We start from the raw sequence: 27,490 nt of genomic DNA on the forward strand, positions 1-27,490 counted from the left end.
AGACTGGTCTAACCTTAACATTTCCCAATACAAAAAATAACAGACACAAGTTGCCTGCCTTTCTTGTCCAATTTTAGTTAAATTTGAGAGCAACTCAAAACAGTATTAGTTCAAATCAACCCAAATTATTTTCAAAATAATATGCCTGCAGGTCCATGTTTGCATAGCTATTTGTGCTTTCGTATCATTAAAAAAGTGTCACAACCCTTGGCAAAAATTGCCAGCTCCTCTCTGTTCACAAAATGTGACTCAAAAGATTGGCCACTGACTCAATGTTGACTGAGCCATAGGCTGGAACCAATGTGAGGCCAAGTCATACAATCTTTTGAGACGTACTTTGTTAACAGAGGGGATGGCATTTTTGGGTATAACTGGGCCGTTTTTATCCAGTAATGACGCCCCGCATGACGAGCTAAAACGGGGTGGCCTTATTATCTTCTGCCCCATTTTGAGCGCCGCCTTACTATCTTACAACTAGCGAGGGCGCTGTTTATTTCGCGCGAAATTAATCTGCGACGACCCTGCATGCATTTATAACATAAACACTGATCGCGTGATAATCGCAAGACAAGCGATGACCTAATTCTGTCATTATCCAGTCATTCCTGTATCAAAATAAAACATGTGCGTGATTTGGCTGGGTTGTTTACATGGGTGTTGATTTTCTCGGTACATAATCAAGTAGATTAGACCATGGAGGTAGACCTACTTGGGCACCTGGACTGGACAGAAAAGCTGACAGAGTTTTATTATAGTTAGGTGTGAATTGTGGTCACTCCATTCATTCACTAACGACCTGCCAGAAGACAGCTGAAGGAAGAGGAGCAATACAAGGCATTAGACGTGACGCATTGACCGTGACGCTGGATGATCATAACTGGTGCTATTTACACCACTACTAAATCCTTCCTTAATGGCTGATCTAAATGTCATTTGAGCTATGTCTGTGACCTGAGACGACTGTGTGTGTGGTGACTGTGAGGAGGTGAGTGTTTAAGAACGTTCAGCTTTAAAAAAAAATTATCAAAGAAGAAGTTAGGGAAGTAAAAATTTAAGTTTTGTATAAATTATGTTTGACTATCCTTTCTCCATGGACCATTTGACCATGGAAGTTGAATGTTTGACAGCAGTCAGCAGTGACACTAGTTCAGTAGTTGCGATAACGTAACCCTCCTCCCGATGACGTAGTTGGATAACGTAACCCTTCTCCAGACGGCGTAGCCTCAGAGGTTACGTTGACGAGAGGAGGGTTACGTTAACGCAACTACAGTGACACTACCTCCAGACCATGGTCTGAATGTGACAGGGACAGCAAATTTTAAATGTTTTGTTTATTAATGGTAGTGGTTTTTTACCTAACCGCAATTTCTATAAGTTTGAGAAAATAGTGCCAAAATCCGTCTACTTGCTTGGTGTATCCTGTCCCGAACCATATCGTCTCTGGGTGAAATTAATATGGTCGTCAGAGCAGAGGGAAGGGGAGAGCATGTCGAGGCCTACTCTGATCCGGTCTAGCCCACTAAATTCAAGTTGTGGTAGCGGATTCATATCTTCACGTGGGCTCATATGACGGTCTCAACAACTGTGTCCTTGTGCAAGACGCTTGTTCTTCTGGCATTTTGCGTCATTTTATTGGGGTTTTTTCTTTGAATTTTTTTTTTTTCTCAATGTACATGTAGGCCTAGGCCTACACGTAGACCCAGTAACTGGGGCGCTGTACTCCTTTCATTCTTTTTTGTACGTTTCCTTCCTATGTTTGTACTAGTGCCCCAGAAAATTTTTGCCAATTCGAACTGCAGTAAGTCAAACAAAATAATTAAAGGAGTAAAGTACCCAGTTACTGGGTGGGTCTATTTTGGATAAAGTTTGAAGTGTGTTTTGAGATCAAATCAGTGTGCCATGGTTTTGAAGATGGTATCAATGAAATTTGAAATCTGGTCACTTTTTTAGTCTGACAAAAATTATCAAAATTGCAAGCAATTTTTTTTTTAGTGGTGATCTTGAATCCCTCCGGTGGAGAGCTAATGATTATCACAACTATCACAAACTTGTGGAGAAATATAATTGAGTATCTTGCAGCTATACTGATGGAAACTACCGCAGTATCGGTTAGCTATCAATCATCTTCTCTAGATAGCTTCTTTAGGAGTGCATTACTACAGGAGTGTGCAGAGGAATCATCACTCTCACAACCTCAACAAAACGTAATACGCCATTGGCAGTCTGTAGGCCTATGTATCAAGGAAGAAGAAGAAGAACGTATTATATTTGGTTTGCGGTTACACCATGTGTGTATCTACATGTACATGTACTTGCCAGGTAGAGTTTGTTCTTAGAGAACTGTCTTGCTTTATTCTACTGCCGCGGAGTAGATAATCGGGGGTTCGGGAGACTTCTCAGTTCTGAAAAGAACTGTCCTGCTTTTTAACTGTTACCAGTTCGGATGGGAGGCCCTATAGAAAATAGTCTGGACTACTACTTTAGCTTATAGGATCGTAATTAACTGTACTGCCGCGGAGTCAGTTCTGAATTGGTCTCAACGTGTCGACTAGCTTGCAAATCTTGGAGAATGTTTCTCCTCCCAACCCCTCAACCCCAGTCTGCCATTCATACACTTGTTGGCTCTTTAGAGCAAGGCTTGCTCTATGGTTGGCTCTGTAACATCCATATTTTAGAAGCACAAGGATTGAACTCAAATTCATGTATCCCCGTAGTTTTTTAAGAGTTTTAGAAAAGTACCGATGTGCAAGAAGAGTACGTTTACTATCCCAGTTACTTTTTTTACCAACTAGTACAGGCTCTATCATGTGTGAAGTTTTCCCTTGGATTTTGTCCTGTATAGTAATTTTTGCAAGGTTTTGTATCATGCAGTTAGTTTTCTGCCTCATTGGTCCTCCATAAAATTCAAGTTTACAGTACATGTACTGGCAAGCTGGTGTCTGGTGCTCTTTAGTTTAAATAGTTATATACTATATCCTGAATCCTGTTTACAATGAACAGGGTAGGTGGCCTTAGCTTTTGATCCAAACCGGACCTTCTTCAGAGGCATAAAACAAGTACAAACAAATACATATATCCATTTATAGAAATAGAGAGGGGAAAGGGATTAAGGGAAGGATCCAGAAAAGGATCCTGTTTACAAATGTAAACTTATCGTGTCCATCCACTGGTGTGACTTTTTCGGAATCGCACTACATACATTGTACTTATCAGGAAATTGTGGTTCCAGCAAATGGTTTTGCAGCTTGGTACATAATATGTTTTGTGGTCAATACAGTTAGGTTTTGTGGTCATGAGATCTAGGTTACAGTTTACAGTCAATTGAGAACATTTAGTTTTAATGCAAATAAAATCTGTTTCCTGGTCATCCACTTTTCTGTATTTCCCTGTTTTACACTGAATCCTTCCTGTGTTATTCCCTGAAATCCCCTTGATCTCTCAGGGTGATCTTACAACTGAAAATTGAAGAAATCGCTAAAGGTTAAGAGGGTCCAGCTTTACAGACCCTCCACATGTTTCATGTCGGGCTTTATATGAGCCCAGTTGTACTGTCAGCAAGTTTCCAGACCTACCTGTATTCTAACAAGTTGTGTCCCAATCTGACTTTCTCATTAACTGTATCTACAGTGTGGGCAGTAATACCAGCAAATATAAAAATCACTTTGTGGTCATACTTTTAGAAAAGTACCAGCAGTAGTTAAAAGGACCAGTAAAAAATATCATCTTGTGGTCTGGCTGGCTAGTCTTTTTACTAAGTTTTTACTATTTACTATGAAACATGGAAAAGCTGACTGACTAGTGAAAAGACAAGTTGATAAACCGGTCCGGCTGGCTAGTCACTGAAAATGTTTAAGGGACTGGTTGCCTAGGATCGGGCGAGTTGGTCCATGAAAAGCATTTGAAATCGTTCGTTGTAAAATGCATAAATGGTTAGAACTTAGATGTTTCAAAAGTAGAATATTCGAAATTGCATGGTTTTCCTTACATCCTGAACTAACATGGCATGCCATTTTGTGGAGTCACGTTTTTGACTCCATAAATTGGCAGACCGTGTTAGTTCCCAAAACATCTTTCTAACCATGCATTTCATAACGAAAGGTTTCAAACGCTTTTCAAGGACCAACTCGACCAATCTAAGGCAACAAGTCCTTTTAAGGAGACACCCAGTCAACCCAGTGAAATATTTATCTGAAAGCGTTCTTGTTATAAAAGGTAGTAGGCATCATTTGAAATTATTTCATCCCCCTGTAGACCATTTCTTAAAAACAAAGTCCTAACAACTTGTGCACAGTAACCCCAACAATCTCAAAACAGCTGAAACACTTTATGGCCAGGCCATGATTGATGCAAGGTAACAGTGTGTCTGTATTGTGTAACTGCTCCTTGCTAAATGGTCTGGAAGGCCAATAGAACCATGATAAAACTGAGTGTTTTCCTTTCTGAGATTGCCAGTGGGGTGTCTGGGGTGGGCTGGGTCTTCAGATTAAAAGCCATTTTGACTTAAGGGTTCTAACATTCCTTGCTGACCCCCCCCCCCCTTCTTCTTTCTTTACCCCTATAGTTGCAGCCTGCAAACTCTCACTGATTCTGAAGAATGTTCCCTTAAAAATAATAATAATAATAATAAACATTTATATAGCACCAAATCCATTAAAAATGCTCCCAGGCGCTTTACAAAAAGAAGAAAAAAAAAAAAAGAAAAAATCAAAAATCAAAATTGTAACCACAAAAAACTAAATAATTAAAAGGTCCACACGATATAGGACCACACCATTAAAAAACAACAACAATAATTATGAATCATTCTTTAAATAAACCAATCTTTCCATGTTTTGATTGAAAAAAATTGAAAATCTATCGGATTATGGAAAAAAATTCCCTATTATGCTGAATGTCCTAAATATATCTCTGACTGTTGGACAAAAACTCCGCCAACTGTAAGATGCATGGAAATCATCTCTGCACTTTAGTAATTGGAAGGGTTTGTATGTGATACAGTAGGCCTTTCATGAACATCATAAGGCCCATTCACAGGGCACTGCAAACGGGTCCCGTGCAATTTCATAACATCGATGTTATGAAACTGCAAATCCAAGTCGTGTGCATGCTATCCATGTTATGAAATTACCTACGTCCTGTGTTGTTCATTAACACAGATCGAGACCTCCTCCGAAAAAATCAAGTCTACGTACATTTTTATTATTTATGGAAGAGTAAATTAATAAATATGTTTAACTCGCACCCCAGGCCTTAATGAGGCAAGGCAAGATTGGTGTGGTATAATGTAAATGGGCACTTCTATGGAGGGATTTTTGGAAAAATGTGTACTATGTGAAGACTGTCCCATCGTAACGTCAGGGTCTGCCGCAATGGCTGTGGCTTGTGGGTGCCGTTGGTTAATTTGAGGCCTGTGCAGTTTGTCATCCTTTCTCAGGCATGCAACTCTTCTGTGTTTCCGCGGAATTCCGCGTTTTGTTTTTTTGGGGGTTTTTTTTCCCAGATTTTTTTTCAGATTTTTGTTTAGCCTAATATATGCCTGGCATTAACAGTGTACAACTACAATCATGTAAAATAAGCCTAGTACATGCTAACAATGCACCTAAGAGCATAATAAACCTCAACATTTTCTAGGGTACCATTGTCGGTATCATGTCCCGTGGCGTTTCGGCTGCCTCGCTCCGCACTTGCGTTGTGCCTTTGAAAATGTTCCTCTCTTTTTTTCAAGGGGCAGTTGCATGCCTGCTTTCTACATTGTATGCAAAGCCTAATCAATTTGATGTCCCTTCAAACAAGTGAGAAAGAGTTCCGGAGTTTTATTTAATGGCAATATGTGCTTCATAAAGAAGTGTTCTTGCATGAAATTTTTATGGCGCATTTTATTGCCAGAAAGTCATTCGTTCTGCATACCAAGTGATTCTTGCATGAAATTTAATGGAGCATTTACCACAAACAAGTCATTCTTTCTGCATACCCCAAGGGATTCCTATCCCATTTTAAAGATAGCGCTTAAGGGTAGGCCTAAACCTTTGGTTGTTGTCTAGCTCTATGGCTGTTGTCAACATAATGCTGATTTATTGACAACAAGTAAAGCCATTGGACACTTTCGGTAAACAGTATTGTCCAAGGCCCACAATTACTGTGTCACAACTTATATATAAAATAACAAACCTGTGAAAATTTTGGCTCAATCGGTCATCGGGGCCGGAAGAAAATAACGGGAAAACCCACCCTTGTTTCCGCACGTTTCGCCGTGTCATGACATGTTATCCGTAAATCTAGATATCGAGAATTGATATTGTTTTAAAGTTTTCTCAAAAAGTAAAGCATTTCATGGAATAATATTTCAAGAGAAGTCTTTTACCATTACCTTCTGTAAACCCTGTAAGTTATTTGTAAATCTGTGATTTTTTTTCTTTTTTCTGTTCCGAAAGGGTCCAATGGCTTTAAGAGAAAACTCAATCAACAAACCATCTCGGAATTGTCATGAATCCATCCACGGTTTAGGGGAGTGACAGCCATTAGTACATGTATACCCACCACATCTCAGACCATTGCATATTATTGAGGGCAGCGCTGGGGTCAAAAAGCGCCCTCACTGGGGTCAAAGGAGGCAAATGATTGGACGATAGCTGTTCTGTGTGCACTGTGCGGGAAAACGTGCGCGCCAGTGTAGCGCTTCGCGTTATGCAAGAGGTCTTCATGTCACCATTTTACTAAAGGAGGAAAATATGATTTGGTGTTGAATAAAGAAAAATTGACCAGAGCGGTATTTGAATCAACCACCTTCAGATTTAAAACGTGTGGGCGCTCCATGAATTGAGCTATCTATCTTATAGCCCTATGTTGGCAGTCTCCGTATTTTTTCTATATCTTTGTTTGGGGGTGGCAGTCAGAGGCTATAAGCTTACCCTGTTTCCCTTGCGGTTTGAAGGAACATTTTAATTTGGTAAAACAAAAAACGTGAAGATCACAGATTTACATGGTCTTATGTTGATAGTAGAGAACATTCCTTGAAATATTTCTGTCTGAAATAACATATTTGATGAGAAATAAATAGCATAATATTTTTGTTTGGAGTCTGTTGCTCACTAGTGAGCGTTTTATTCTTTATTTCTTGCATAAATGTCATGCTAAATGTGTAAACAGTTTTCACTATTTTCTCGTGACCCAGATGGCCGATTTATCTCAAACTTCTATTAGGTATGTCAGTTTATGTAGGGCCTATGGTGGATTACAGAAAGTGTTTACACTCCCAGGAACTGTTTCGTTAGCCAAACCTCTTCTGTAATGCTCCTTTAATATTTGGGAGGAAACTTTATCTGACTATGAAAGTAGAATTTTATCTGCTCCATGATCTGACCATAGTTAGGAATATTCCTTGTCCACCGAAGTCCAGAGCCCCACCCCCCTCTCCTCAACAATGGCCTGTGACTATTTTCAAGCCCTGTACTATCATGACTATACTGCAATCATTATCAGTATACATTAGTTTTGACTGAGGCCTTTATTACTTACATGTAGCTTTAAATCATCGTTCATGCTGCGTTGAGAATTTTCATATTATCTCATCTCACTGTACATTATGCGGTATCGGTATGCGGTATATGACACAAACTGAGTATATTATCCCTCAATAGGCCATGTAAACAAAAATACCGAAGTCTTTCAGGAGCACCCCCCCCCCCATTCCCAAACCTCCTTGTTGGCCTGCGACTATTTTTCTGCGTTCAAGCCTTACTGCAAGCAATCATTATCATTATTGACTGTAGGCCTATATCAGCTTCAAATCTTCGCTCATGCTGGTCGCGAAATTTCATTCTATCTCATCTCGCCATACATTAAATGCGGTTTCTATTGAACGGTTCACTAATGTGACACAAACTGAATGCATCATGCATCCCCCTGCATTAGGCCAAGTAAAAAAAATACCAGTTGGTCCTTCCGTCCCTCATCCTTTTTGTGAGGCCGCATCTTTTTTATTTATTTTTATTATAAGAAAATAGTGAAAAACCACAAATTTTCTGTGTAAGCCTACTTCTCATTGAATTTACTTATCTTTTAAGAACGTGGAACTAATTGTGGCCACATTGAATTTAAATGCTTAGCGACGACCTTTGAAAGAAATAAAAAATTAAAAGGCCCTCATCCTACTATTTTTGGAAAACCTGGACGGTTAAAGATGCTATGTCAGATTTTTGGCCCCAAACATTAAAAAATAGATCTTTTTGAGTGAATGGTATTTCAAAGAGTATCACCCGCTCTAACGAAAACAAGTTTAACTTTGACTTTTAATGGTCAGGAACCATGACAAAAATTTTAAACGTTTCTTATAAAACACATAAGAATTGGTCGCGTGATATATTGTCGGGATCCCGACAAAAACTAATTTTGAGCACTTTATTTCACTGCTACTACTAATAACTGGCTCAAATGAAAGCTTGTAACTTTCTCGACCCCAATCAAAATACCAAAATATCAAATTTTAAATCAAAATTTTTGGGTAAAATCGGCCAAAAATCTGACATACATTGTAGCATCTTTTACTGGTGTTTTTTTTTCCTTGGCCTGATGCGGATACACTATCCATTGATTGTCTTGAATGTATTTTTCTTTTTTTTTACAGACATTGTTCCTAATACTTTTATGCTATCCTCTTGTTGACCAAGCAAGGACACTGATTTAATCCCTCACCAAATGGGTTTTTATAGGCTACAGAGAACCCATATAGTTTAATCCTTGTTGCTTTGGTTTAAAGCAGGTTCCTTGCTCTATGGTTTAAAAGCACTGGACACGTTTGTTGCTCAAAAGAATGCATTATTTACTCGGTAATGAGGAGAGAGAGTGGTTGTTATTTTACAAATAATTATTACCTGCTTTGAGTGCTGTGGTTAAAACTACGACTCCCGATGTGATCCCCGGAGCCTTCTACTTTCCCAAAGCACAGCCGAGGGAAAATGGAACGGTCCGGGGATCACCGAGGGAGTCGGAGTCTTAACCATAACATGAGTTAAAGCAGTCAATATTTGTTTTATAACACCCTAACAGACTATTTATCATCCTCGTACACGTAACGTTCGTACGCGCATTTCAGATACACAAACGCACAACTGATTGGGTTTGAAGTGGGTAAAAAAGACGTCTTGGTTCTGCACGCCGTTTGATAGTCGTCAGACTATCACACAGCAAATGATGCACCATCACACAGCCGCCGTTTCTAGTAATAAAACTAAGACATATCATGTGACGCGCTCTAAACCAATGAAAAGGCAGAATATTTGTAAGGGGTGTTATACAAAACATTGTGTAAAAACCGCTCCCTCTGACAAATTATGATCCTACTCTTGTTAAGGGTCTGCATTCGTTTGGTAATGACTCTGAAAATTAATGGCAATAAAAAGTTAGGCTTTGAATACACTAAATGCAGGAGGAAAACCTTTTCACTTGAGAGCTATGTCACTTTTATCCCCCTAAATTTGAAACCGAGAAGCGTCAGTAACCTTTCCCTGATTGGAGTTCGTTTCAGTTGCAGATTCTTCCTGCGTGGACATTTAAAGCTAACCGCTTCAGATTTTCGCTAATATACGTGACACAAACGGAATGCATCATCGCTGCATTATGCGGTCTGGAGATCTGTGGATACACTATCCATTGATTGTCTTCAATGTATATTTTTTTTTACAGACATTGTTCCTAATACTTTTATGCTATCCTCTTGTGCAAGCAAGGACACTGCATGATTTTAATCTCTTACCAAATGGGTTTTTATAGGCTGCAGAGAAACCATAATAGTTAAGCCTGTGGTTTTAAAGCAGTTCCTTGGTCTATGGTTTAAAGGCACTGGACAAGTTTGTTATTTACTAAAAAGTAAGCTATATATTTAGCATAACAAATTATTTGGCAGCGGGCAACAGAGAGCTGTTTTAGTATATTGTATAAAAAACTCAGTAGAGAAACTACTTCCTCTGAAGGTATTTGAGAAAGAGGTAATTTTCTCACTAAAATAATGAAAGACTTTTAGTCCTGTGTCTTTCTTTAGGCATCTAAAATAATAATAATAATAATAAACAGTTCTTATAAAGCGCATAATATTACAATTAAGTCTCTACGCGCTTGAGTGGGTAAACAGGTGTGTTTTAAGTTGTAACTTAAATTGTTCCAGGGTGGGGCAGTTTTTGATGTGGTGTGGAAGATTGTTCCATAGTTCACAAATTTGTTCAAAGATTGTGTTTTTCCATCATGTTGGGATACACCAAGTGATAATACTGCCCTCTTTGACAATTACCAAATGTGTCCTGCAGCCGATTTCACAAAACGCTAGGATTAATCCTATGTCTCTATGGGACAAGCAATTCGTCCTAACTTAGAACGGGTTCATTACGTCCAAACGTCTAAGGCCTATTACTAATCCTATAGTTAGGAAGAGTTTGGTGAAATCATGGAGCTAGGTGAAATCAACGTTAGTGCCTTTAAAGAAACCTTTTTAAAACATCAAAGAAGTCTTAGAAAGGTAATGTTAAGGCCTGGGCAGTGTGCTCAATAAAGAAGACATCCAACTGAATCCAGTAGCTGGAATGTTGAGTAGGATGGATAATCCAGCTTAGCATGGTGTTAAGTGTCACTTTATCAGATTCCTCCTGCATGATCTAAACCCTGGGGGCAGCAGCAGCTTACATTTCATTCCACTCGTTTGAGTCTTCACACTGGGTTGGTTCTAGTCTTGGTGCAAGACGCTTTTGTTGAGTTGTTCGAACATCTTTGGTAAAACAGGCCTGATACTTCAAGGAGGTAACAGAGGAGATTGCCTCCATGCCCCCTGGTCATTTCCTTGGTGCCCTTGAAATGCTCCAAGGTACAGTAGAAATTTACAATATCTTTATAGAGTGCCCTTTGCTATGGAGAAAATGCCTCGGTACCCTTGCCATTTCAAAAGTGAAACATGCCTGGTAATACATTAGGCCTTTTGTACATGTACATGTACATGCACACACTCAACGCTGCACACGTCGCATAATTCCACCAATAGAGGGCGTTTCTGTAAGCCTTGATGTAGGTGTGGTAGGGTGATCTGGAAGTTTTTCAACAGCGTCCACAAATGTTCGATAGTTATGTGTGCAGCGAGGAGACCTTGATGGAGGAGTGGCAGGCCTGGAATTTCATCTTTTAACCTGTTGAAAGGGCAAAGCCATTTTCATTTTGCAAAAGGCACTTCCATTAGAAATCTTTGGGAAACTTCCGTAGGGAACCAAGGCCAAGACCAGGGCAATGGAGGCCGAGGCCTGCTGGGTGTAATTCCAGCCGTCGATTTAACAAAGAGCGAGGACTCGTCTTATCTCCAGTTAGGACGCTCGTCCTTAGGATCAACCTTAAGGTCTGCATGCTACAGTGCAGGGTTGGGACTCGTCCTAAGTCCTAAGATTAATCCTAAGTTAGGTGTATTGTGAAATCGACGGCTGGCCTGGAGCAGGGGATCTTGATAGTTGAGTGATAGTGAATAACTACGCCTTGTACAAAGACTAGGTTGCTCCATGGTTGGTAGCAGAGGAGTCTGTATTTTAGGGGTTGGCCTCGGGCTTCCTGTTAGTCTTGGTGCAAGACGTTTCTCGTTTCCTTTTCACGCACACCGCGGCCAATTCACCGACAGCGCGCGCAACGACTCACCTGACTTATAAGTCCACTCTCCGGCGGTGAGTGGACTATAAGTCAGGTGAGTCGTTGCGCGCGCTGTCAGTGAATTGGCCGCGCTGTCGGTGAATTGGCCGCGGTGTGCGTGATAAGGAAACGAGAAACGTCTTGCACCAAGACTAGCTTCCTGTTTGCACTCCCAGGGTCTCTGTGTGTGCATGGAGCTTATGGTGTGTGCTATTCCTCTCTGCTGGAGCTTAACATTTTTGTTATCGCAGAGGTTTGTGTTTTCAGTTGACACTGTTTTTGTATCGCGGTGGAATGAATTCATGAACCATGTGGCTTTTAAATGACCAGGATTTCTAATAAATGCTGTCAGAATGGTTTTGTTGAGGTGTAAGTGATTAAAGACACAGATGGGGGCCCCTGGTTGTGTGGGGGCTTCAATTCAACCTTTAATCATGGAGGAATGATGTAAATTTTAGCTTGATTTAGTTGACAGAGTAGGATCTAGACTAGTTGCGATAACGTACCTCCTCCTGACGGAAGGAGGGTTACGTTATCGCAACTAGATCTTGACAACCAGGGCCCATTTTCATGGCTCTGCTAAACGGAACTGGTGAGCTAATAATCAGCCCTTAAAGGGTATATGTAACTTTTGTAGGACAAAAAACACAATGTCCACAGATTTACACAAAACTTACACAGTTTGAAGATAATGATAGTAGAAAATATTACGTGCTGAGGTGCTGTAGTTTTTGTTAAATGAGTAAAACAATGTCATGAAAATAATTTTCGTCTCATGAGACGAAAATTATTGTAATCATTTACAAACGTATTTTCATGCCCTTTTTTTTTTTTTACTCATTCAGTAATATTTGAAGGGAAGCTTTCCACTATAATTATCTTCAAACCCTGTAAGTTTAATGTAAATCTATGGACATTTTGAAAAAGTACCCAAATCCTTTAAGAAAGCAAGGAATTCCGTTCTTTCCGTCAAGCATACTTCACAAGTAGGCAGGGAACTTTTGCTTGTGCCTAACAGGTACCCATTTATCCCTGGGTGGAATGAAGCAACTATAGTTAAGTGTCTTGCTCAGAGACCCAAGTGTCACGACCGGGATTCGAACCCACACTCTGCTGAACAGAAGCACCAGAGCTTGATTTCGGTGTTTTATCCACTCGGCCACGACACCCCAACATTTAGCACCATAGAGCTTACACTAATGTTGACAGTCTCACTATTGTGTCAATATCTTTGTTCAGATTGGGGGGGGGGGGGTACTGGTCAGAGACCATTTAACCTGAACAGTAGCTGCCTTGTAGCTAGGGATCACACCCAAATTTATGATACAACCTGGGAACATCACCTTTTAAGGGGATGCAACCCTGAAAGAATTTCATTGAATTGATTGATGGAACCAACCTGTGAAAGCCCTAGTCGTGTAAATGTCAATATTTTATTTGTTTTTTAACAGACTTTTTTTAAAGGCTTATCAAAGCATCAAAGCCTGTAGGGACAGTGAGTTTGAAAACATAAAAAGCATTCTGGTATGAAACTGAAAGTGGAAATAAAATCCCAGAGAAGCATCGTGAGATGGTTAAGGGTGGCGGTTCCGGAAGTGTGTGAAAGTTAAAACCCGAATGTTAATTGTTGAGAAACACAGTAGAGGGTTGGACCACTTTGCATTGGTTGTTTGTTGGCAGTGTTTTCCTGTCCATGACACTTGGGTCCTTTAAAGGCACTGGACACTAAAACCTTACTTGTTAACAAGCATTGGAGAGCTGTTGATCGTATAAAACATTGTGAGAAACGACTTTCTCTGAAGTAATATAGTTTTTGAGAAAGAAGTATTTTCTCACTAAAATATTTGAATTTGATTTCGAAACCTCATAATTAGATTTTTAGGTCTCAAAATCAAGCATAGATGGAAGCACACAACTCCGTGTGACAAGGGAGTTTTTTCTTCCGTTATTCTCTTGCAACTTCGATGACCAATATTGAGCTCAAATTTTCACAGGTTTGTTATTTTATGCATTATGTTGAGATACACCAAGTGAGAAGACTGGTCTTTGACAATTACCAATTGTGTCCTGTGTCTTTAAAGCAAGACACTTTTTGGTAGTTTGGTTTGAGCAAGGCGCTGAACCAATATATTGCTTTGTTCTTTGGATGGGATGTAAAGCCATAGCTGTGTGTTGTGTACACAGTAATCATTGTCATAAAAAAACCATACAGCTCTATGAATGAAAGATTATTCCAAGGGGTCGGCAGTGATTCCATTACACTCTGTATACCTTGCATTCACCTTGCATTTAATTGAACAACTGGCATACTATCTTGCATTCCAAATCATATTTTACAGATTAAATGGTTAGATTAGATAGTAAAAGAGGATCAAAAACCAATTTGTAACTAGGACTACCCTTTCATTACTGAATCCCCTTTAAAGAAGCACAGCAGTTTACTGTTTACGTAACGTACAAATGTAGAATCATAAGCAAACACCTTTAGATGGTTTTTGTTGAAAATAAAAACAGCAAAATGTCACAAAATTTTAGGCCTTTTGTAATTAACAAGAAATGTTTTAAAACCCAACTAAGTTGATTTTAGGAACCGTGCACTCTACTCCTGGAACTTCCTTTAGAGTCATGTTTGGTTCTGTAGCTAAAAATAATACACCCCAAAGATGGTGTGCCCCTTTAATACAATATTTTAATACTATACAGTGTACAGTCTTTTGTAATTGATTTTTAAAGGCACTGTACACGTTTGGTAATTTCTCAAAATATATATATTAGTATAAAAACTAACTTTGTAACGAGCAAAAGGACTCCCTCTGATGAAGTAACCTAATTTTTGAGAAAGGGGTAATTTCTCACAAAAATATTAAAAGATCGCGACTTCTGACTAGAAGCCTTTTATTCCTGTCTGAGAAAACACACTAATTTGTACCACAAGGGTTTTTTTTCTTTCATCATTTTCTTGCAACTTCAATAACCAACTGAGCCCAAATTTTCACAGGCTCGTTATTTCATGCACATGGGATTTACCAAATGATAATACTAGTATTTGACAAATTACCAAAGGTGTCCATTGCCTTTAACACTCAAATCAAGGCCATAATTCATTCAGATTGTCCTCATAAACTTTTAGTGTATGGGTGAGAGTACAACTGTGCAATGCTGTAGCCTAATGTACAGGCTGTAGGCATACATGTTGCAAGAAAATGCATATAAATAAATAGTAAACTTGCAGGTACAACCTTGTCTAAATCTCTTGTGTGAGAGTATTGGCTCTGAAAAGAGACGGTGCGGTATTGACGTTGCAAACAGTATACTCTGCTTAGCTTCAGGAGAAATATTGATTGCCGATATGTTTTTTTTAGACATTGCATGGTGAGGTATCAATGATATTATTCAATTTGTAACACCATAATCTGCCTTGCTGTGTATGTACACAAAGCCATGAGATTTGTTTTATTGAAAACTTGTCTTGCTGTTTTCTAAAAGCATTGCCTAATGTGGTTACCCCTAGACCCAGTAACTGAGGCGCTGTATTCCTTGTTCGAAATTTTGACATTTTCTGTCACTGGGGTGCTGTATTCCTTTTTCGAAATGTTGACATTTTCTGTACTTGACATTTTCTGTCATATGACAGAAAATGTAAAAATTTCGAAAAAGGAATACAGCGCCCCAGTTACTGGGTCTTTGCCCCTATGTTCTGTCATCCCCAGGTTTCAACACACCTAGTGTATTTCCCTAACCCTAACCCTAGCCTTAACTCTACATGTAGCGTCTAAATCATCATGACTTTTTCCGAACATAATATAGGTTACATTTGTAGGGTTGTGGGAACATAGCACTGACTGGGTGTCGGATTATAGAGCAGCGACCCTTATTTTGGTTGCCAAGGGTTTTGAGGCATATTGCACAGATTCAGTTTGTTTTTACTTTGCTGTGTAGACCTAAATAGATTTTTCTTTTGGAACTTGGCTTTTGGTTTATTCTTTTACCTCCGAAGGTACTTATTTATTGCTCTACAGGCCTCAAGTTTTACACTGCCAAGGCCATCAATTTTAGTCCAAGGCCAGTGATTGTAGTGTTGGGCCAGTAAACTCAAGACTGTATAAGTCAGGAGGTCTTGCATTTTTCTTTCAAATGTTGACTTTCAGTCTGATAAATATAATTGTGTTGATTAACGAAGAACGCTTTTAAAAACACAATATGAATGAGATGAAGCTGCTTTGTAAAATTTAAAACGATTCAACTGTATAAAAGGCTTCTTTTTTTTCATTTCAAATCTTGTATAAAAAAAAACTGGTCCAGTCAACTTTTGAGATACGTACAAGACCTGCGGTTGTGTCTTATTTTTACCCTAATTTCAAGCCCTGCTCTACAGATGGTAAAAGCAAGGAACAACTAACCTTATTTTATAGCAGAGCAAAATGCTACACGAAACATTCAGTTGCTACTGAAAAATTATCATTTGCTACTTAGTATTTGAAGTTACATGGGTGTTTGGTTTGGGCTCAGGATCTGTTCAGGGCTCACGCTTAAAAGCTTTGCTTCTTTGTGAGCTCTCCCTGCAGTGTCCCAAAAGTGTAATCTACCTGGCTAAACTGTTTTATTGATTTGAAACACCTAAGTATTATTGCCTGTGTAAGATTTGTTACTGTGGAAACAACTAAACATTGAAACCTTGAATATTAGCATTCAGTGTGCACAAAACTTTTCAGTCTAAATAATTTGCTATGCAAATGTGCTGGACGAAATCGTCCCCTCTATAGGTATGCATACCATTGATAATACTGCCCCTCCGTCTATAGAACATTTTAACAGCAAAAACACTCTCCTGGGAGGTCTTAAAAGAGCAAAACCGCCAGAACAAAACGGACAAGTCCAGTACTTGAAAAGTCATTCATTTCTTCCCTATTGACTCCTAATGGGTGTTCCATCAGGCCCCAACTGATGCCACTCAGTCCATGTTTGTTCTTATCTTGGTCTCATTCCTTGCTCTATGGTCTCTCATGGTATTAGGACATCCTTAACATAGCTCACTGGGTTCTCAAGACCCTGGGCTGTTTTTTCAGCAGGGGTTTCCGTGTTCCCCTTTTGTGTGTGTTGTTTGGAGCTCACTAAATTGCTGTGGTCCTCTCTACTGTGCCCATAGTTGACTTGGGTCACTTTCTCTGTGTCTTGCATCAGGGGCAGTGTATAGTGTGAAGGACTTCGTATGTGGTTGGATTCCTCTTTGATGGATTGTATGCATAGAGCAAGAATTGTATCATCTGTGACAAGACTTGAGTGAGAGCGATTCGAGTGACGAGTGAAAGGTAAGAGATTTTAACATACATGTGTGATGAGAGATGTTTTTTAGCAGACTGTTTGTTGAATTCATCTGTGAATGAGGAGGTGACAGATGGGATTTGACACGTTGCATGATGGCCAGATGGTGGATTTTAATGCATAAACTAAAGCCTTGCTCTTCTTCCAAGATCAAGCTCACACACTCAATCTGTGGTTAAAGGCAGTGGACACTATTGGTAATTACTCATAAATAATTATCGGCATAAAACCTTACTTGGTGACGAGTAATGGGGAGAGGTTGATGGTATAAAACATTGTGAAGTGCCATAGTTTTCGAGACAGAAGTAATTTTCCACGAATTTGATTTCGAGACCTTAGATTTAGAACTTGAGGTCTCGAAATCAACCATCTAAAAATGCACACAACTTCGTGTGACAAGGATGTGACAAGGTTTATTTTTCTTTCATTAGTATCTCGCATCTTCGATGAACGATTAAGCTCAAATTTTCACAGGTTTGTTATTTTATGCATATGTTGAGATACACCAACTTTGAAGGCTAATCTTTGACAATTACCAATAGTGTCCACTGCCTTTAAACCATCAATATCAGGGCTTGAATATTACACTGCCATTGCAGGCTTGAAGCCAGCACTTCAGTCTTGCTCTTAGTTTTAGGGACGGGCCAGTCAACTTTTGACAAGGCAAGTCGGGCAGTCTTGTGTTTTTCGTATCGAATATTAATCAAAATAATTTACCTTGTGTAATTTCTTGAACAAAATTGTTTGAATGTTGACTTTGATCTGATGCAATTCAATTAATCAATTCTACTGAGAATAGCCTACTTTAATTATACCAATATAACGACACATGAAATCAATCTTCTCTGACATGTCGTAACTGCTTGTTCACTGAAAGACTTGTTCTGCCACCTCTGGCATGTTTCTGGAGGTCGCAGGTTAGAGTATCACTTTTTAGTTAAGTTGTCTTTTTAAACAAAAAGCACACAAAATTACACGGCATGTTAATCTCCAAATAGCTGATGGCTTTGCCAGAAGCTCCATGGTGACCTTTTCGTCCCGAAAATTACAAGGTCTACCTTGACAGGCTACCTATCTTTGACACCCAGAGGTTTTCGAAATGACCCCCCCCCCCCATGTCCAGAAATGGGATCTTTGCAGCAGTTACAGAGATGCACCTTTAGAGGGACATTTCCCTCTTCTTGGCAGAAGAAATGAAAGTTTAGCCAGCTGCACGACCCTATAGGTCAAGTTCCCTCATGCCCCTGGTAATTGATGCTGACACGTGTGAACTGCCCGTGACTCTAAAAACTGCAGAAGTGTTGAGTGGTTAGGAGTTCAAGTTTGACAATCTTGGACTTGTTGTTGTATGGGCATGTGTTGTGTATCTGATGCATGCTGTATCAACAAGTCTAGCAGATGGCAGAGATGATGTTTGGCTTCATAGACAGCTGTTGGCAAAAGAAGTGTTATTTTTTTTTTGCATAAAGATATCGTCAACCTGTCTTATGGTTGGTAAGCAGTTTGCAACATCTTATTAAGATATTCCATGATTCTCCCCATCGCACAAGCTAGGTAGCGGGCCGATGTGCATGAATTGCATAGTGCAGATTACGGCCAATATAGTACAACAATGAAATTAGTTAAAAGAAAACCATATAGAATGCTCCAGATTGCATTGGCCAGCCAGCGGACAGTGCTTTTCAACCACGGAGGTACCTCCATGACTGAAGAAACCAGCCGGTCCACTTCGAGAAAAGTTTGACAGGTCCTCAGGTGTTTAAAACTAGCCTTTCCCCAGCAGACCACTGCATCAGATTTGCTTGACAGCGATCAAGTTTCTTTCATAATAATGATACAAGCATTTCTAAATTGCATTATCCAATGGGTGCAATGCTTAGGGCAGTATTTCTTTAGAGAAACATTGTATGAACCTTAAGATGAAAATAGAGAACCTTGCAGTCTTGGCTCCCAGTTGGTATTGTTGCAGTTGGTGTTGTTCCGTTATCACCGCAGCAACTGCAGGTGACGAAATTGACATAAAACGGCTGCAGTGCCATGTTGTTTTTTAATGATTCTCACAAGCCTGGACTTTCATCTTTTGGGGGCAAGGCAATTTTCATTTTGCAAGGAGTACTTTCATGGAAAGTCTAGGGAAACTTTTGAAGGGGCACCAAGGCCAAAACAAGAGCATCAAGAGGCAACAGTAGGCAAATGGCCTTCGTGCAGTTCCAAGCATTATCTCTATGTTAAGAAGAATCATTGTTGTTGGGGACCATTTTGCTGGTCGAATGGATATGGGGATTATAAGTAATATGTTTCAATTTATCATGTTTTTTTTCTCCCTTAAATACTACATTTTCCGCTACCTCTTTGTTAAGACACTGGCCGATTGGATGACTGCAAAAAAAAAGGTTTTATGCAGGACTGATAAAATAGTTCCAGACAGTGTTCTTGTTTGGTGAGATCAACCGTACATGAAATAACAAATATGTGAAAATCAGGTGTTGTGCTTTTTTAGGTTCTCAGGGACAGGCCTAGAATACAGTTTTCTCAAATATGACTTCATTTTTTAAAAGAGAAATTCCTTCTACTGTGAAATTATTTATCAGTAAAAATTCATACTAAAATTAAACAATGGTGGTTTTTTAACTTACCAATCCTGCGTATGCAGACCACCTTTAAGATGCTTTTAAAAGCAACCAATATTTCCTCAAATTTGATTATCCTCTTGGAAGTGACAAGCCTTTCTTTTGTTGTTCCTTTCCACTAAATTCTTCTCAGCTCTGCACCGTTTCAGCAGATAAAACCTGACCTCCTCCTCACCTTTTCCCATCTTTTTGTAACGCAGAAAATCTGGAAAGTCCTTTCCAAAGTTTGTTGACCCCCACCCCATACTGTGCCAAGTGTAGGATATTGTGTGTGCAGATTTTAATTTTTTTCTTAAATAAAAATTATACCAAGTAATATAGAAAAAAACATAGGAGTTTTGCTAAAGCATGCAATTCAAGGGAAATAATTCACTGCGTTTGTATTGCAATTGGGAGAATCACTGTTAGCATCGGGGGCCAGTAAACCCATGACTAAAAAGTCTGGCAGTCTCATTATTTTTCTTTTTTCAGACTTTTAGTCTGATATAAACCTCAATTTCTTTCAATTGTGTTGAGTGGCCTATTGAAGAATAAGTGTGTAGGCCTACTTAAAACCATATAACAAGATAAATTGATTATTGTTCGAATTAAACTCCCAGTTCAAATATTGATAAAACTGTGTCTAGTATTTCTAACTTCAGTTCTGGACTTCATTTACAAAATTCTGATAATCCCTTTCAGTTCTGCTGTGTGTGGAAGAATAACACCTAACGTACAAATGAGATTTAAAGCTTCTCTTACTTGCTTGTTCAAATTAAATTGGCAGTTCAAATATAAATGTTACACTATGTCTAGTTTTTCCCATTTCAATTCTGGTCCTATTTGAGGCATTGCATGGTGAGGTGTATGTTTGGTTTGCGGTAACAACATGTATGTTGTTGCCAGGTAGAGTTTGTTCTTAACTGTACTACCCTGGAGTAGATTTATCTGATGTTCGGGAGACTTCTCAGTTCTGAAAAGAACTGTCCTGCTTTTAAAACTACTACTTGGGCGAAAGGTATATAGAAAATTGGTGGGACTACTACTTCAGCTGATAGGAACGTATATAACTGCACTACCGCGAAGTCATTTCTCGAATTGGTCTAAACGTTTTGACTAGCTTGCTCTAGTCATCGTCAGGAGACTGGTCCACAAAAAAATCAATTTTGGTCCAGTAATTAGTAAACCTGTATTTGAGCTATTTCTACGCCCATGCATGTATTTACTGTGTAGGCCCCCAGTAGGCCTTCAAGCCCTGCTCTGCGGTCAGTGAATTTCCCCCCAAATTCATGACAGGTGTCATCATAGAGTAAGGACAGGGGTGTCATGTACACCAAAGTCTACACATAATTATGTAAATACGAAGTCCTGTGCATTTTTCACACCATGGTTGCAATTAAAACACCTTAAATATGAGGAAACAAACATGCCTTGAGTTGCATAAGTAAACATACTGCTTCCTTTACAGGCATTTTCACAGTTAGTTTTGCCTGCTGGGCAAAGTGTGGGAATGATTTGTGGCTTGGTGGGGTGTCTGGCTGTCAAGCTGTAAATAGTTTGGTTTTATGACCTTGGCTTGGGGCAAGGTGTAATACTTGTCTGAAGAAATTAATTCATAGATTTTTACTTCCTGGTGGCACTGTCTAGTTCTTCTAATTCTATACTGTCTAGTTCTTCTATTTCTATAGACCTTTCACAAGGCACTGGACATTATTGGTAATTACTCAACATAACTATTAGCATAAAAAATATACTTAGTAACAAGGCAGCAATGGAGAGCTGTTGCATTGTGAGAAACAGCTCCCTCTGAAATAACGTAGTTTTTGAGAAAAAAAGTAATTTCCCAATAAAATATTTGAATTGAATTTGAGACCTCAGCTGACGTCCCGAATTCAAGCATCTGAAAGCACACAACTTGTGCGACAAGGGTCACTTTTTCTTCCTTTATTCTCTCGCAACTCTTGACTCAGACTGGACAAGATTGGCGGTCTTGTGGTTTTCAATTGAATATAAACCATGCTGTGTAGTAATATTTTTAACAAAAACAAGTGTATTTAAATGTTGACTGTGAGTCTGATTAACATCTTTGAATTCTATTGAGCAATGTCGACGTCTGTGGGCCTAAGACAAATGAGATAAATTTTCTCTGAAGATTTCTCCCTCAAAATCTAATTTGAGTTGAGGGTTGATGATTTGCACACATGCTGACTTTCACAAGCGAAGAATGCAAGGAAAACAATTGATAAACTCTACAATGTACATGTTCAGGGTTCTTTATGGAAGGTAGTGCACAACCAGGTGCTCCTGTTCCTTTGGTTTTACTTTTATAACCATCAATTATTTTGATCATATTTTATACAACAACCTTGGAAAATTTCATTCCAAAAAATGGAAGTGTTCTTGAGATACCGTGGAAAATCTGGAGTGGTTAGGTCCACAGGAAAACTAGACTAATCTGTATTTGAACAAAAACAAAACCCGGTAACATTTCTCAGATTGACACTTTTTCTGAATTCCTTTCTCTCAAACCACATTCCTGAAAGGGGAGTCGCCCCTTAAAATGCTATTCAATATCAACAGCTGCAGTGATTCTTACCATTTTCTTAGTTCCTTATTTCCCAGTATGTGACATAGTTTCTATACCTATTCTCATTAGTTTTTGCTTACTTTGTCATTGTCATTTTCTCCAGTAGTTTGTTTGTATGTATGTCTGTTTGTCTGTCCGTCTGTCTGTCTGTTTGTTTGTCTGACGGTCTGTCTGTCTGTTTGGTCTGTGTTTGGTCCTAAGCATTTACCTTTAGTTTATCTATTTTGTTATGTAAAGGCAAGCCGCTACAAGCTACCTGGCTTGTTTTGGGCCTTTTCTCCACACGTTTTCCGCCAGTTTATTTTTTGTCTATCATTTATATATACCTGTACGTATTACTATAATATTGTGGAAATGTTTTGTGGAAATAAATGTATATGGAATTGAAAAATTGAATTGAAGAGTCCATGTTCTTACTAAATACTATAGATATCAAATAATAAACCACAAGGGAAACTGATTGGGAGACCACCAACATAGGGCTAGATAGCTCAGTTGGTAGAGCGCCGGCACGTTAAACCGGAGGTCGTTGGTTCAAATCCCACTCTAGTCAATTTTTCTTTGTTCAATCCAAAATCATTTAAATACTATAGAGCAAGATGTTGTTAATCTTACCAAGTAACTTTGTATGGGCATTCATACTTTTTTAGTAATTACCAAAGTTAGGCATATCCCTGTGAAGAATAGAAAATAAAGTGTTTCAAAACACAGTTCTAAAGTAATGGGGAAGAGTTTGGGTCTTTGAAAGTGAAAATAAATTTTTAATTACTATAAAAAGAATGCCCCAAAAACTTAATTATTGTAAGAAGCACTGCAGCTGTCATGGTAATTAATTTATACCTCTTTTTGACAAATAATTCCCTTCTAGAGAATGTGGTTTTAGAGTGAGGCTTTCAAAAACACCTCAATCTTATTGTAAGATACATATCAACATGTATTGGATTAAAACAACTGAACCCAAAACAAAACTGAGGTTATTCTCTGCCTTTGAACTGAAGAAAAAAATGTTAAACCCTTATTATGAACATGTTTAAAGACAGTGGACACTATTGGTAATTACTCAAAACAATTATTAGCATTAAACCTTACTTGGTGACGAGTAATGGGGAGAGGTTGATGGTGTAAAACATTGTGAGAAACGGCTCCCTCTGAAGTGCCATAGTTTTTGAGAAAGAAGTAATTTTCCACTAATTTGATTTCGAGACCTCAAATTTAGAACTTGAGGTCTCGTAATCAACCTTCTAAACGCACACAACTTCGTGTAACAAGGGTGTCTTTCTTTCATTATTATCTCGCAAGTTCGATGACCGATTGAGCTCAAATTTTCACAGGTTTGTTATTTTATGCATATGTTGAGATACACCAACTGTGAAGGCTAGTCTTTGACAATTACCAATAGTGTCCACTGCCTTTAAGATTGACCATAAGATCATGACATGAATCCAAATGGAGCCATCAGTCATACAGCCATGCACCTGCTACCCCAGGGAGCCGCCCCTGGTAATCATTCACTGGTAGTCATTCCCAAGACTGAATCACGACTCCCCCCCCCCCCTCTAGCATTACATACTGTGACTCTCCACATTGCCAGGGGCTGGTTGCTTAAGTTGCTTCCCAGTAGACTTTGTCTTGGCTGATGCATCAAACATGTGCATGTTAGTCTTCACTAAACAAGGGGCCCTTGGAAATATCTGAGACTTTTTTTTATCAGATTGAAATACTACAATTGAGTGAGTTATTTGACCCACTTTTGCTTTGTGTAGTATCCTGCAAGGACCTATATGTTTGATGTGGATGCATGCAGCTGTAGAAAGAGCCGATAAAAGAACAAACATGCAGGCATGTGTGGGTGTTTCTGAAGCTACTGGTTCAATCTTCTCAGTGTAATCTGAGATGAATTTGTTCTCTCCTCAGATTCAGAATAATGCGCTGAGCTTTAGTTCTATACTAAATGTTTGTAGAATCATGAAGATATATCTCTGTCTAAGATACATGATGTTGTATAAAACCTTGCTCATTTATTGAACTAACGAGGTTGAGATTGCATAAATTCTGTTTCCCGCCCCATTTTTTCTCTTTTTAATTTGCGCCTTTTGCTTCCAATCCCAATGAATTTCAATAATGAATGTAGGGAAGTTATTGTATGGTCTACACTTTCTTTGTTCACCCTTTTGGATATTTGTACAGTAGCTGTAATGAGTTTTTTCCTTATGTACTGATGTTTTTGGACCAGCAATCAAATCAGACTTTAAGCACAAACAGTATCTACGCACATAACAATTCGCCTCCCAGATAGTCTGTGATGTTTGGCCTAGCAGTTAAAGGGCACCCTGCTGAGCGAAAAAAACAATTGTATTGAACTGTTGTCCTTTCTCTATGTATTGAAGAAGAAGTCAATCTGTCTGGAAAAAAAATCCAATTTACCCCCAAATTTATTCATTAAAAAAATAAACAGTGAAAAGCAGTGGTCAGGATTACAAGAGGTTGATCACAGACCGAAAAGGACCTTGGAACACATCTGTTTTCCCAGCAAGATGATCTAAGATTGATTGCCCCAAATCCTTTTGATCTTTCCACCTCTTTGAAGTACAGTGGGTGTGAGTAACAGGTGTAATTTATTTGGAAGGGAGTTCCTTACCGCCATAGAGAATCAGATATAAGAGGAACTCGGCTCCATGAATGGGTTTGTGTTCTTTCTTGTAAGAAGGGAAGGTCTCAGATTCCGAAATTATCCACAGAGGAAATCAGCTCCAAGAGGGGGGGGGGGGGGGGGTGGACGTCTTTGATGATTTAAAGATTCAATCAACTATTCCAGCAACAATGGTGCAGTGACCTTTCTCTAAGCTTGAGTGGAGAAACATTTGTGTATTTAAGTGATTTAATTGAAACAGAACAGTGGGGGTCTTTGAGTGTTTTGGAGTAGGTGAATGGTTGGATTTCGTTGATGGAGTGTTTTGGTCTTTACTTCTCTTTTTATCAATAAGGGGAGATTATTGTGAAGAATGCAAGGCCATGCTGGTGAAACCTATTAAGCACGGGTGATTTCCTCCTATTACTACAACGCAAAATATAGCCCACAAAAACCTGAATTTTATGAGCTGAAAATTCTTCTAAATTCACACAAATACCCTGAATATTGGCCGGCCCTGCAAGTGGGCATACCCCGGGGAACAGCCACCCCTCCTTCAGAGGTACAATACTATGATAATAGTTTTTGTAGTCTCCAGAAGATGATTTGAGCATACTGATCGAAATGTCGAGTTGAAACCAACGGTTCTTTTCAGAACCACCCCCAACTCATTTAAAGATTATCATTACATGGTGTTACCGCAAACCTTTTACTATAAGATGTATAACCCTGGGGTATTCCTGAAACTTGCTGCCAGAACCACGTGGAATAGGAAACTAAGCAGGGATAGTGGGAAAGTGCACTGGGGTAACCGTGTAGTGGAGTAATTATTCCACAGGGAAAAGAAGAGATGCATTGTGAAAGGGCTATTAATAACATAATTTGTAATAAGTTTGCAAAACACTTGTTCAATAGGCCCTTCTTAATTTGTTTGTTTCATTCCACGATACATTTCCAAACCTCCCCCCACGGCCGCCGACCCACAGTGTTAAAAAGTGCCACAAAGTCCTCTCATATCACGCATCGTCACTGTGCGCAGAATCAGATGTCCCAGGGGCGAATAATCATTATTACTATTAACTAAAATGCAAGGATTGTCAACGCAATTGAGTTGTGGAATTCAGTTCATTGTTGTCCATTCACTGATGGGGAAGTGCCATGGGTGGTGCAAAAAGTTTGTCATTGTTGTGGGATTTGTGCGGTTAGGCTGAATTTGTTCTCGCCCAACGCCATTCATACTTGTCGGACTAGTTCATAGGAGAGCACTGTGCACAAATACATTGGACTATTATAGGTGGCCAGGTTTAGATATTAGACACTACAGCCAATAAAGGTAAGATTTTCAGATTTTTCTTTTTCTTTTTAGACCTGTGAAATATCAGGATCAGATTTTGAAGTTTGGCTGAGGCCTGTGAATTTAAAACAGTGTTTAATTTCATATATTTACTTTTTATTTAGTGGTTGTTGTTGGGCTGGGGGGGGGGGTATGTCCAGGAAGTATGACAGTAAAATGATAAACGGATAGTAAATTAAATGTAAAGTCACAGGGTTTGTAAATGAGATGATTTAGCTGAACAAGTCAATATCAATGGGCTCAGTCATTTGTTTAGAATAACAAACACTGACTTGACATTTTGGTCAAGGGTGTTACGTTTAGGCACACATCATTGATATTTTCTAGAATGGATTAATGTCCTCCTCAGTGTTGACATCGATGTATACAATCCAACCGGATTGGCTAAAAAATAATAACAAACTCTGACTTGACACTTTGGTCAAGTTTGGCCATGTTTGTCACACACCCTTAAACTTTTCTAGACTCATTTCCTCCAGTGTTTTGACATGAGTGTACACAACCAATTGTACATTCATACATAGGCCCTACCTGTACATTGACTTATGACGCACATCAAGGTCCCCCCCCCCCCCAACAATCCCAATCCCAATAAGCACCTTATTTTGTCGACCCACTTGAATTAGGTCATCTAAAAATGGCGTTCTTGACAGCTCATTTTCACAGCTCATTCAAAACAAGTTTGGGTTTTTTCTTCTTTTTTTGCCCTATAACCATAAGTGATGACAGGTGTACATGGACTTGTAATTGCAACAAAACCCTCTGACTGGAACCCTAATTTGATTATGAAAGTCTCACAATACAAGGCCATGGTTAGAATATAATAGCATCAGGTGAGTGTGTACATCATGTGATATAGCTATAACCCTAGATGTCTTGTTGCGAGATGTTTTTACTGTCCCTTACGCAGAAATGACCACAATCCACATGTTGAGGATTAGTCTTTTATTGTTGAATAGTAAAACTGTGGATTTTTGCATCCTGATTATGTCCATACACATCCTGACTATTCCACTGATATAGGACATTCCCTTGGGGCCTGGAAATGGTTTTACGACATTTGTATTGTGGCTTTGGTGATGGGACGAGTTAAGGTTTTTAAAACAGCGCCCAGAATCGTCTGATGGTTCTTGTATTTCATGATAGCATGTGGATAGGAATAATTGCGATATTCAATTGTGATATTACACAAAAACGTCTTGCACCAAGACTAGTTGAGGGTGGTGGATCACTGCAGTAAATCATGCTATATGAGCAGATTAGGACACTTAACCATGAAAACTACCGGCAAATTATGTGCATGTTTAGACTGATATGGACTGATCATCAGCAAGTCAGTT

The 27,490-nt window shown here is 39.1% G+C and overlaps 1 protein-coding gene across 2 annotated transcripts in view; it reads left to right on the plus strand.

The window, feature by feature from the left end:
* Positions 1–549: 549 nt before the first annotated feature.
* LOC117300682 (solute carrier organic anion transporter family member 4A1-like) overlaps positions 550–27,490 on the plus strand; it is a 56,467-nt gene continuing 29,526 nt past the window's right edge. The window contains exons 1-2 of one of the 2 annotated variants that reach the window (XM_033784408.1): positions 550–985; positions 16,831–16,958. The gene's annotated coding sequence lies outside the window, so the exon portion shown is untranslated. Of the gene's footprint in view, positions 986–16,830; positions 16,959–26,046; positions 26,130–27,490 lie in introns of those variants that run through there. The other variant, XM_033784409.1, reaches the window with a different exon arrangement.

Source organism: Asterias rubens, chromosome 16 (assembly GCF_902459465.1).
Source record: "Asterias rubens chromosome 16, eAstRub1.3, whole genome shotgun sequence".
Classification (NCBI taxonomy): domain Eukaryota; kingdom Metazoa; phylum Echinodermata; class Asteroidea; order Forcipulatida; family Asteriidae; genus Asterias; species Asterias rubens.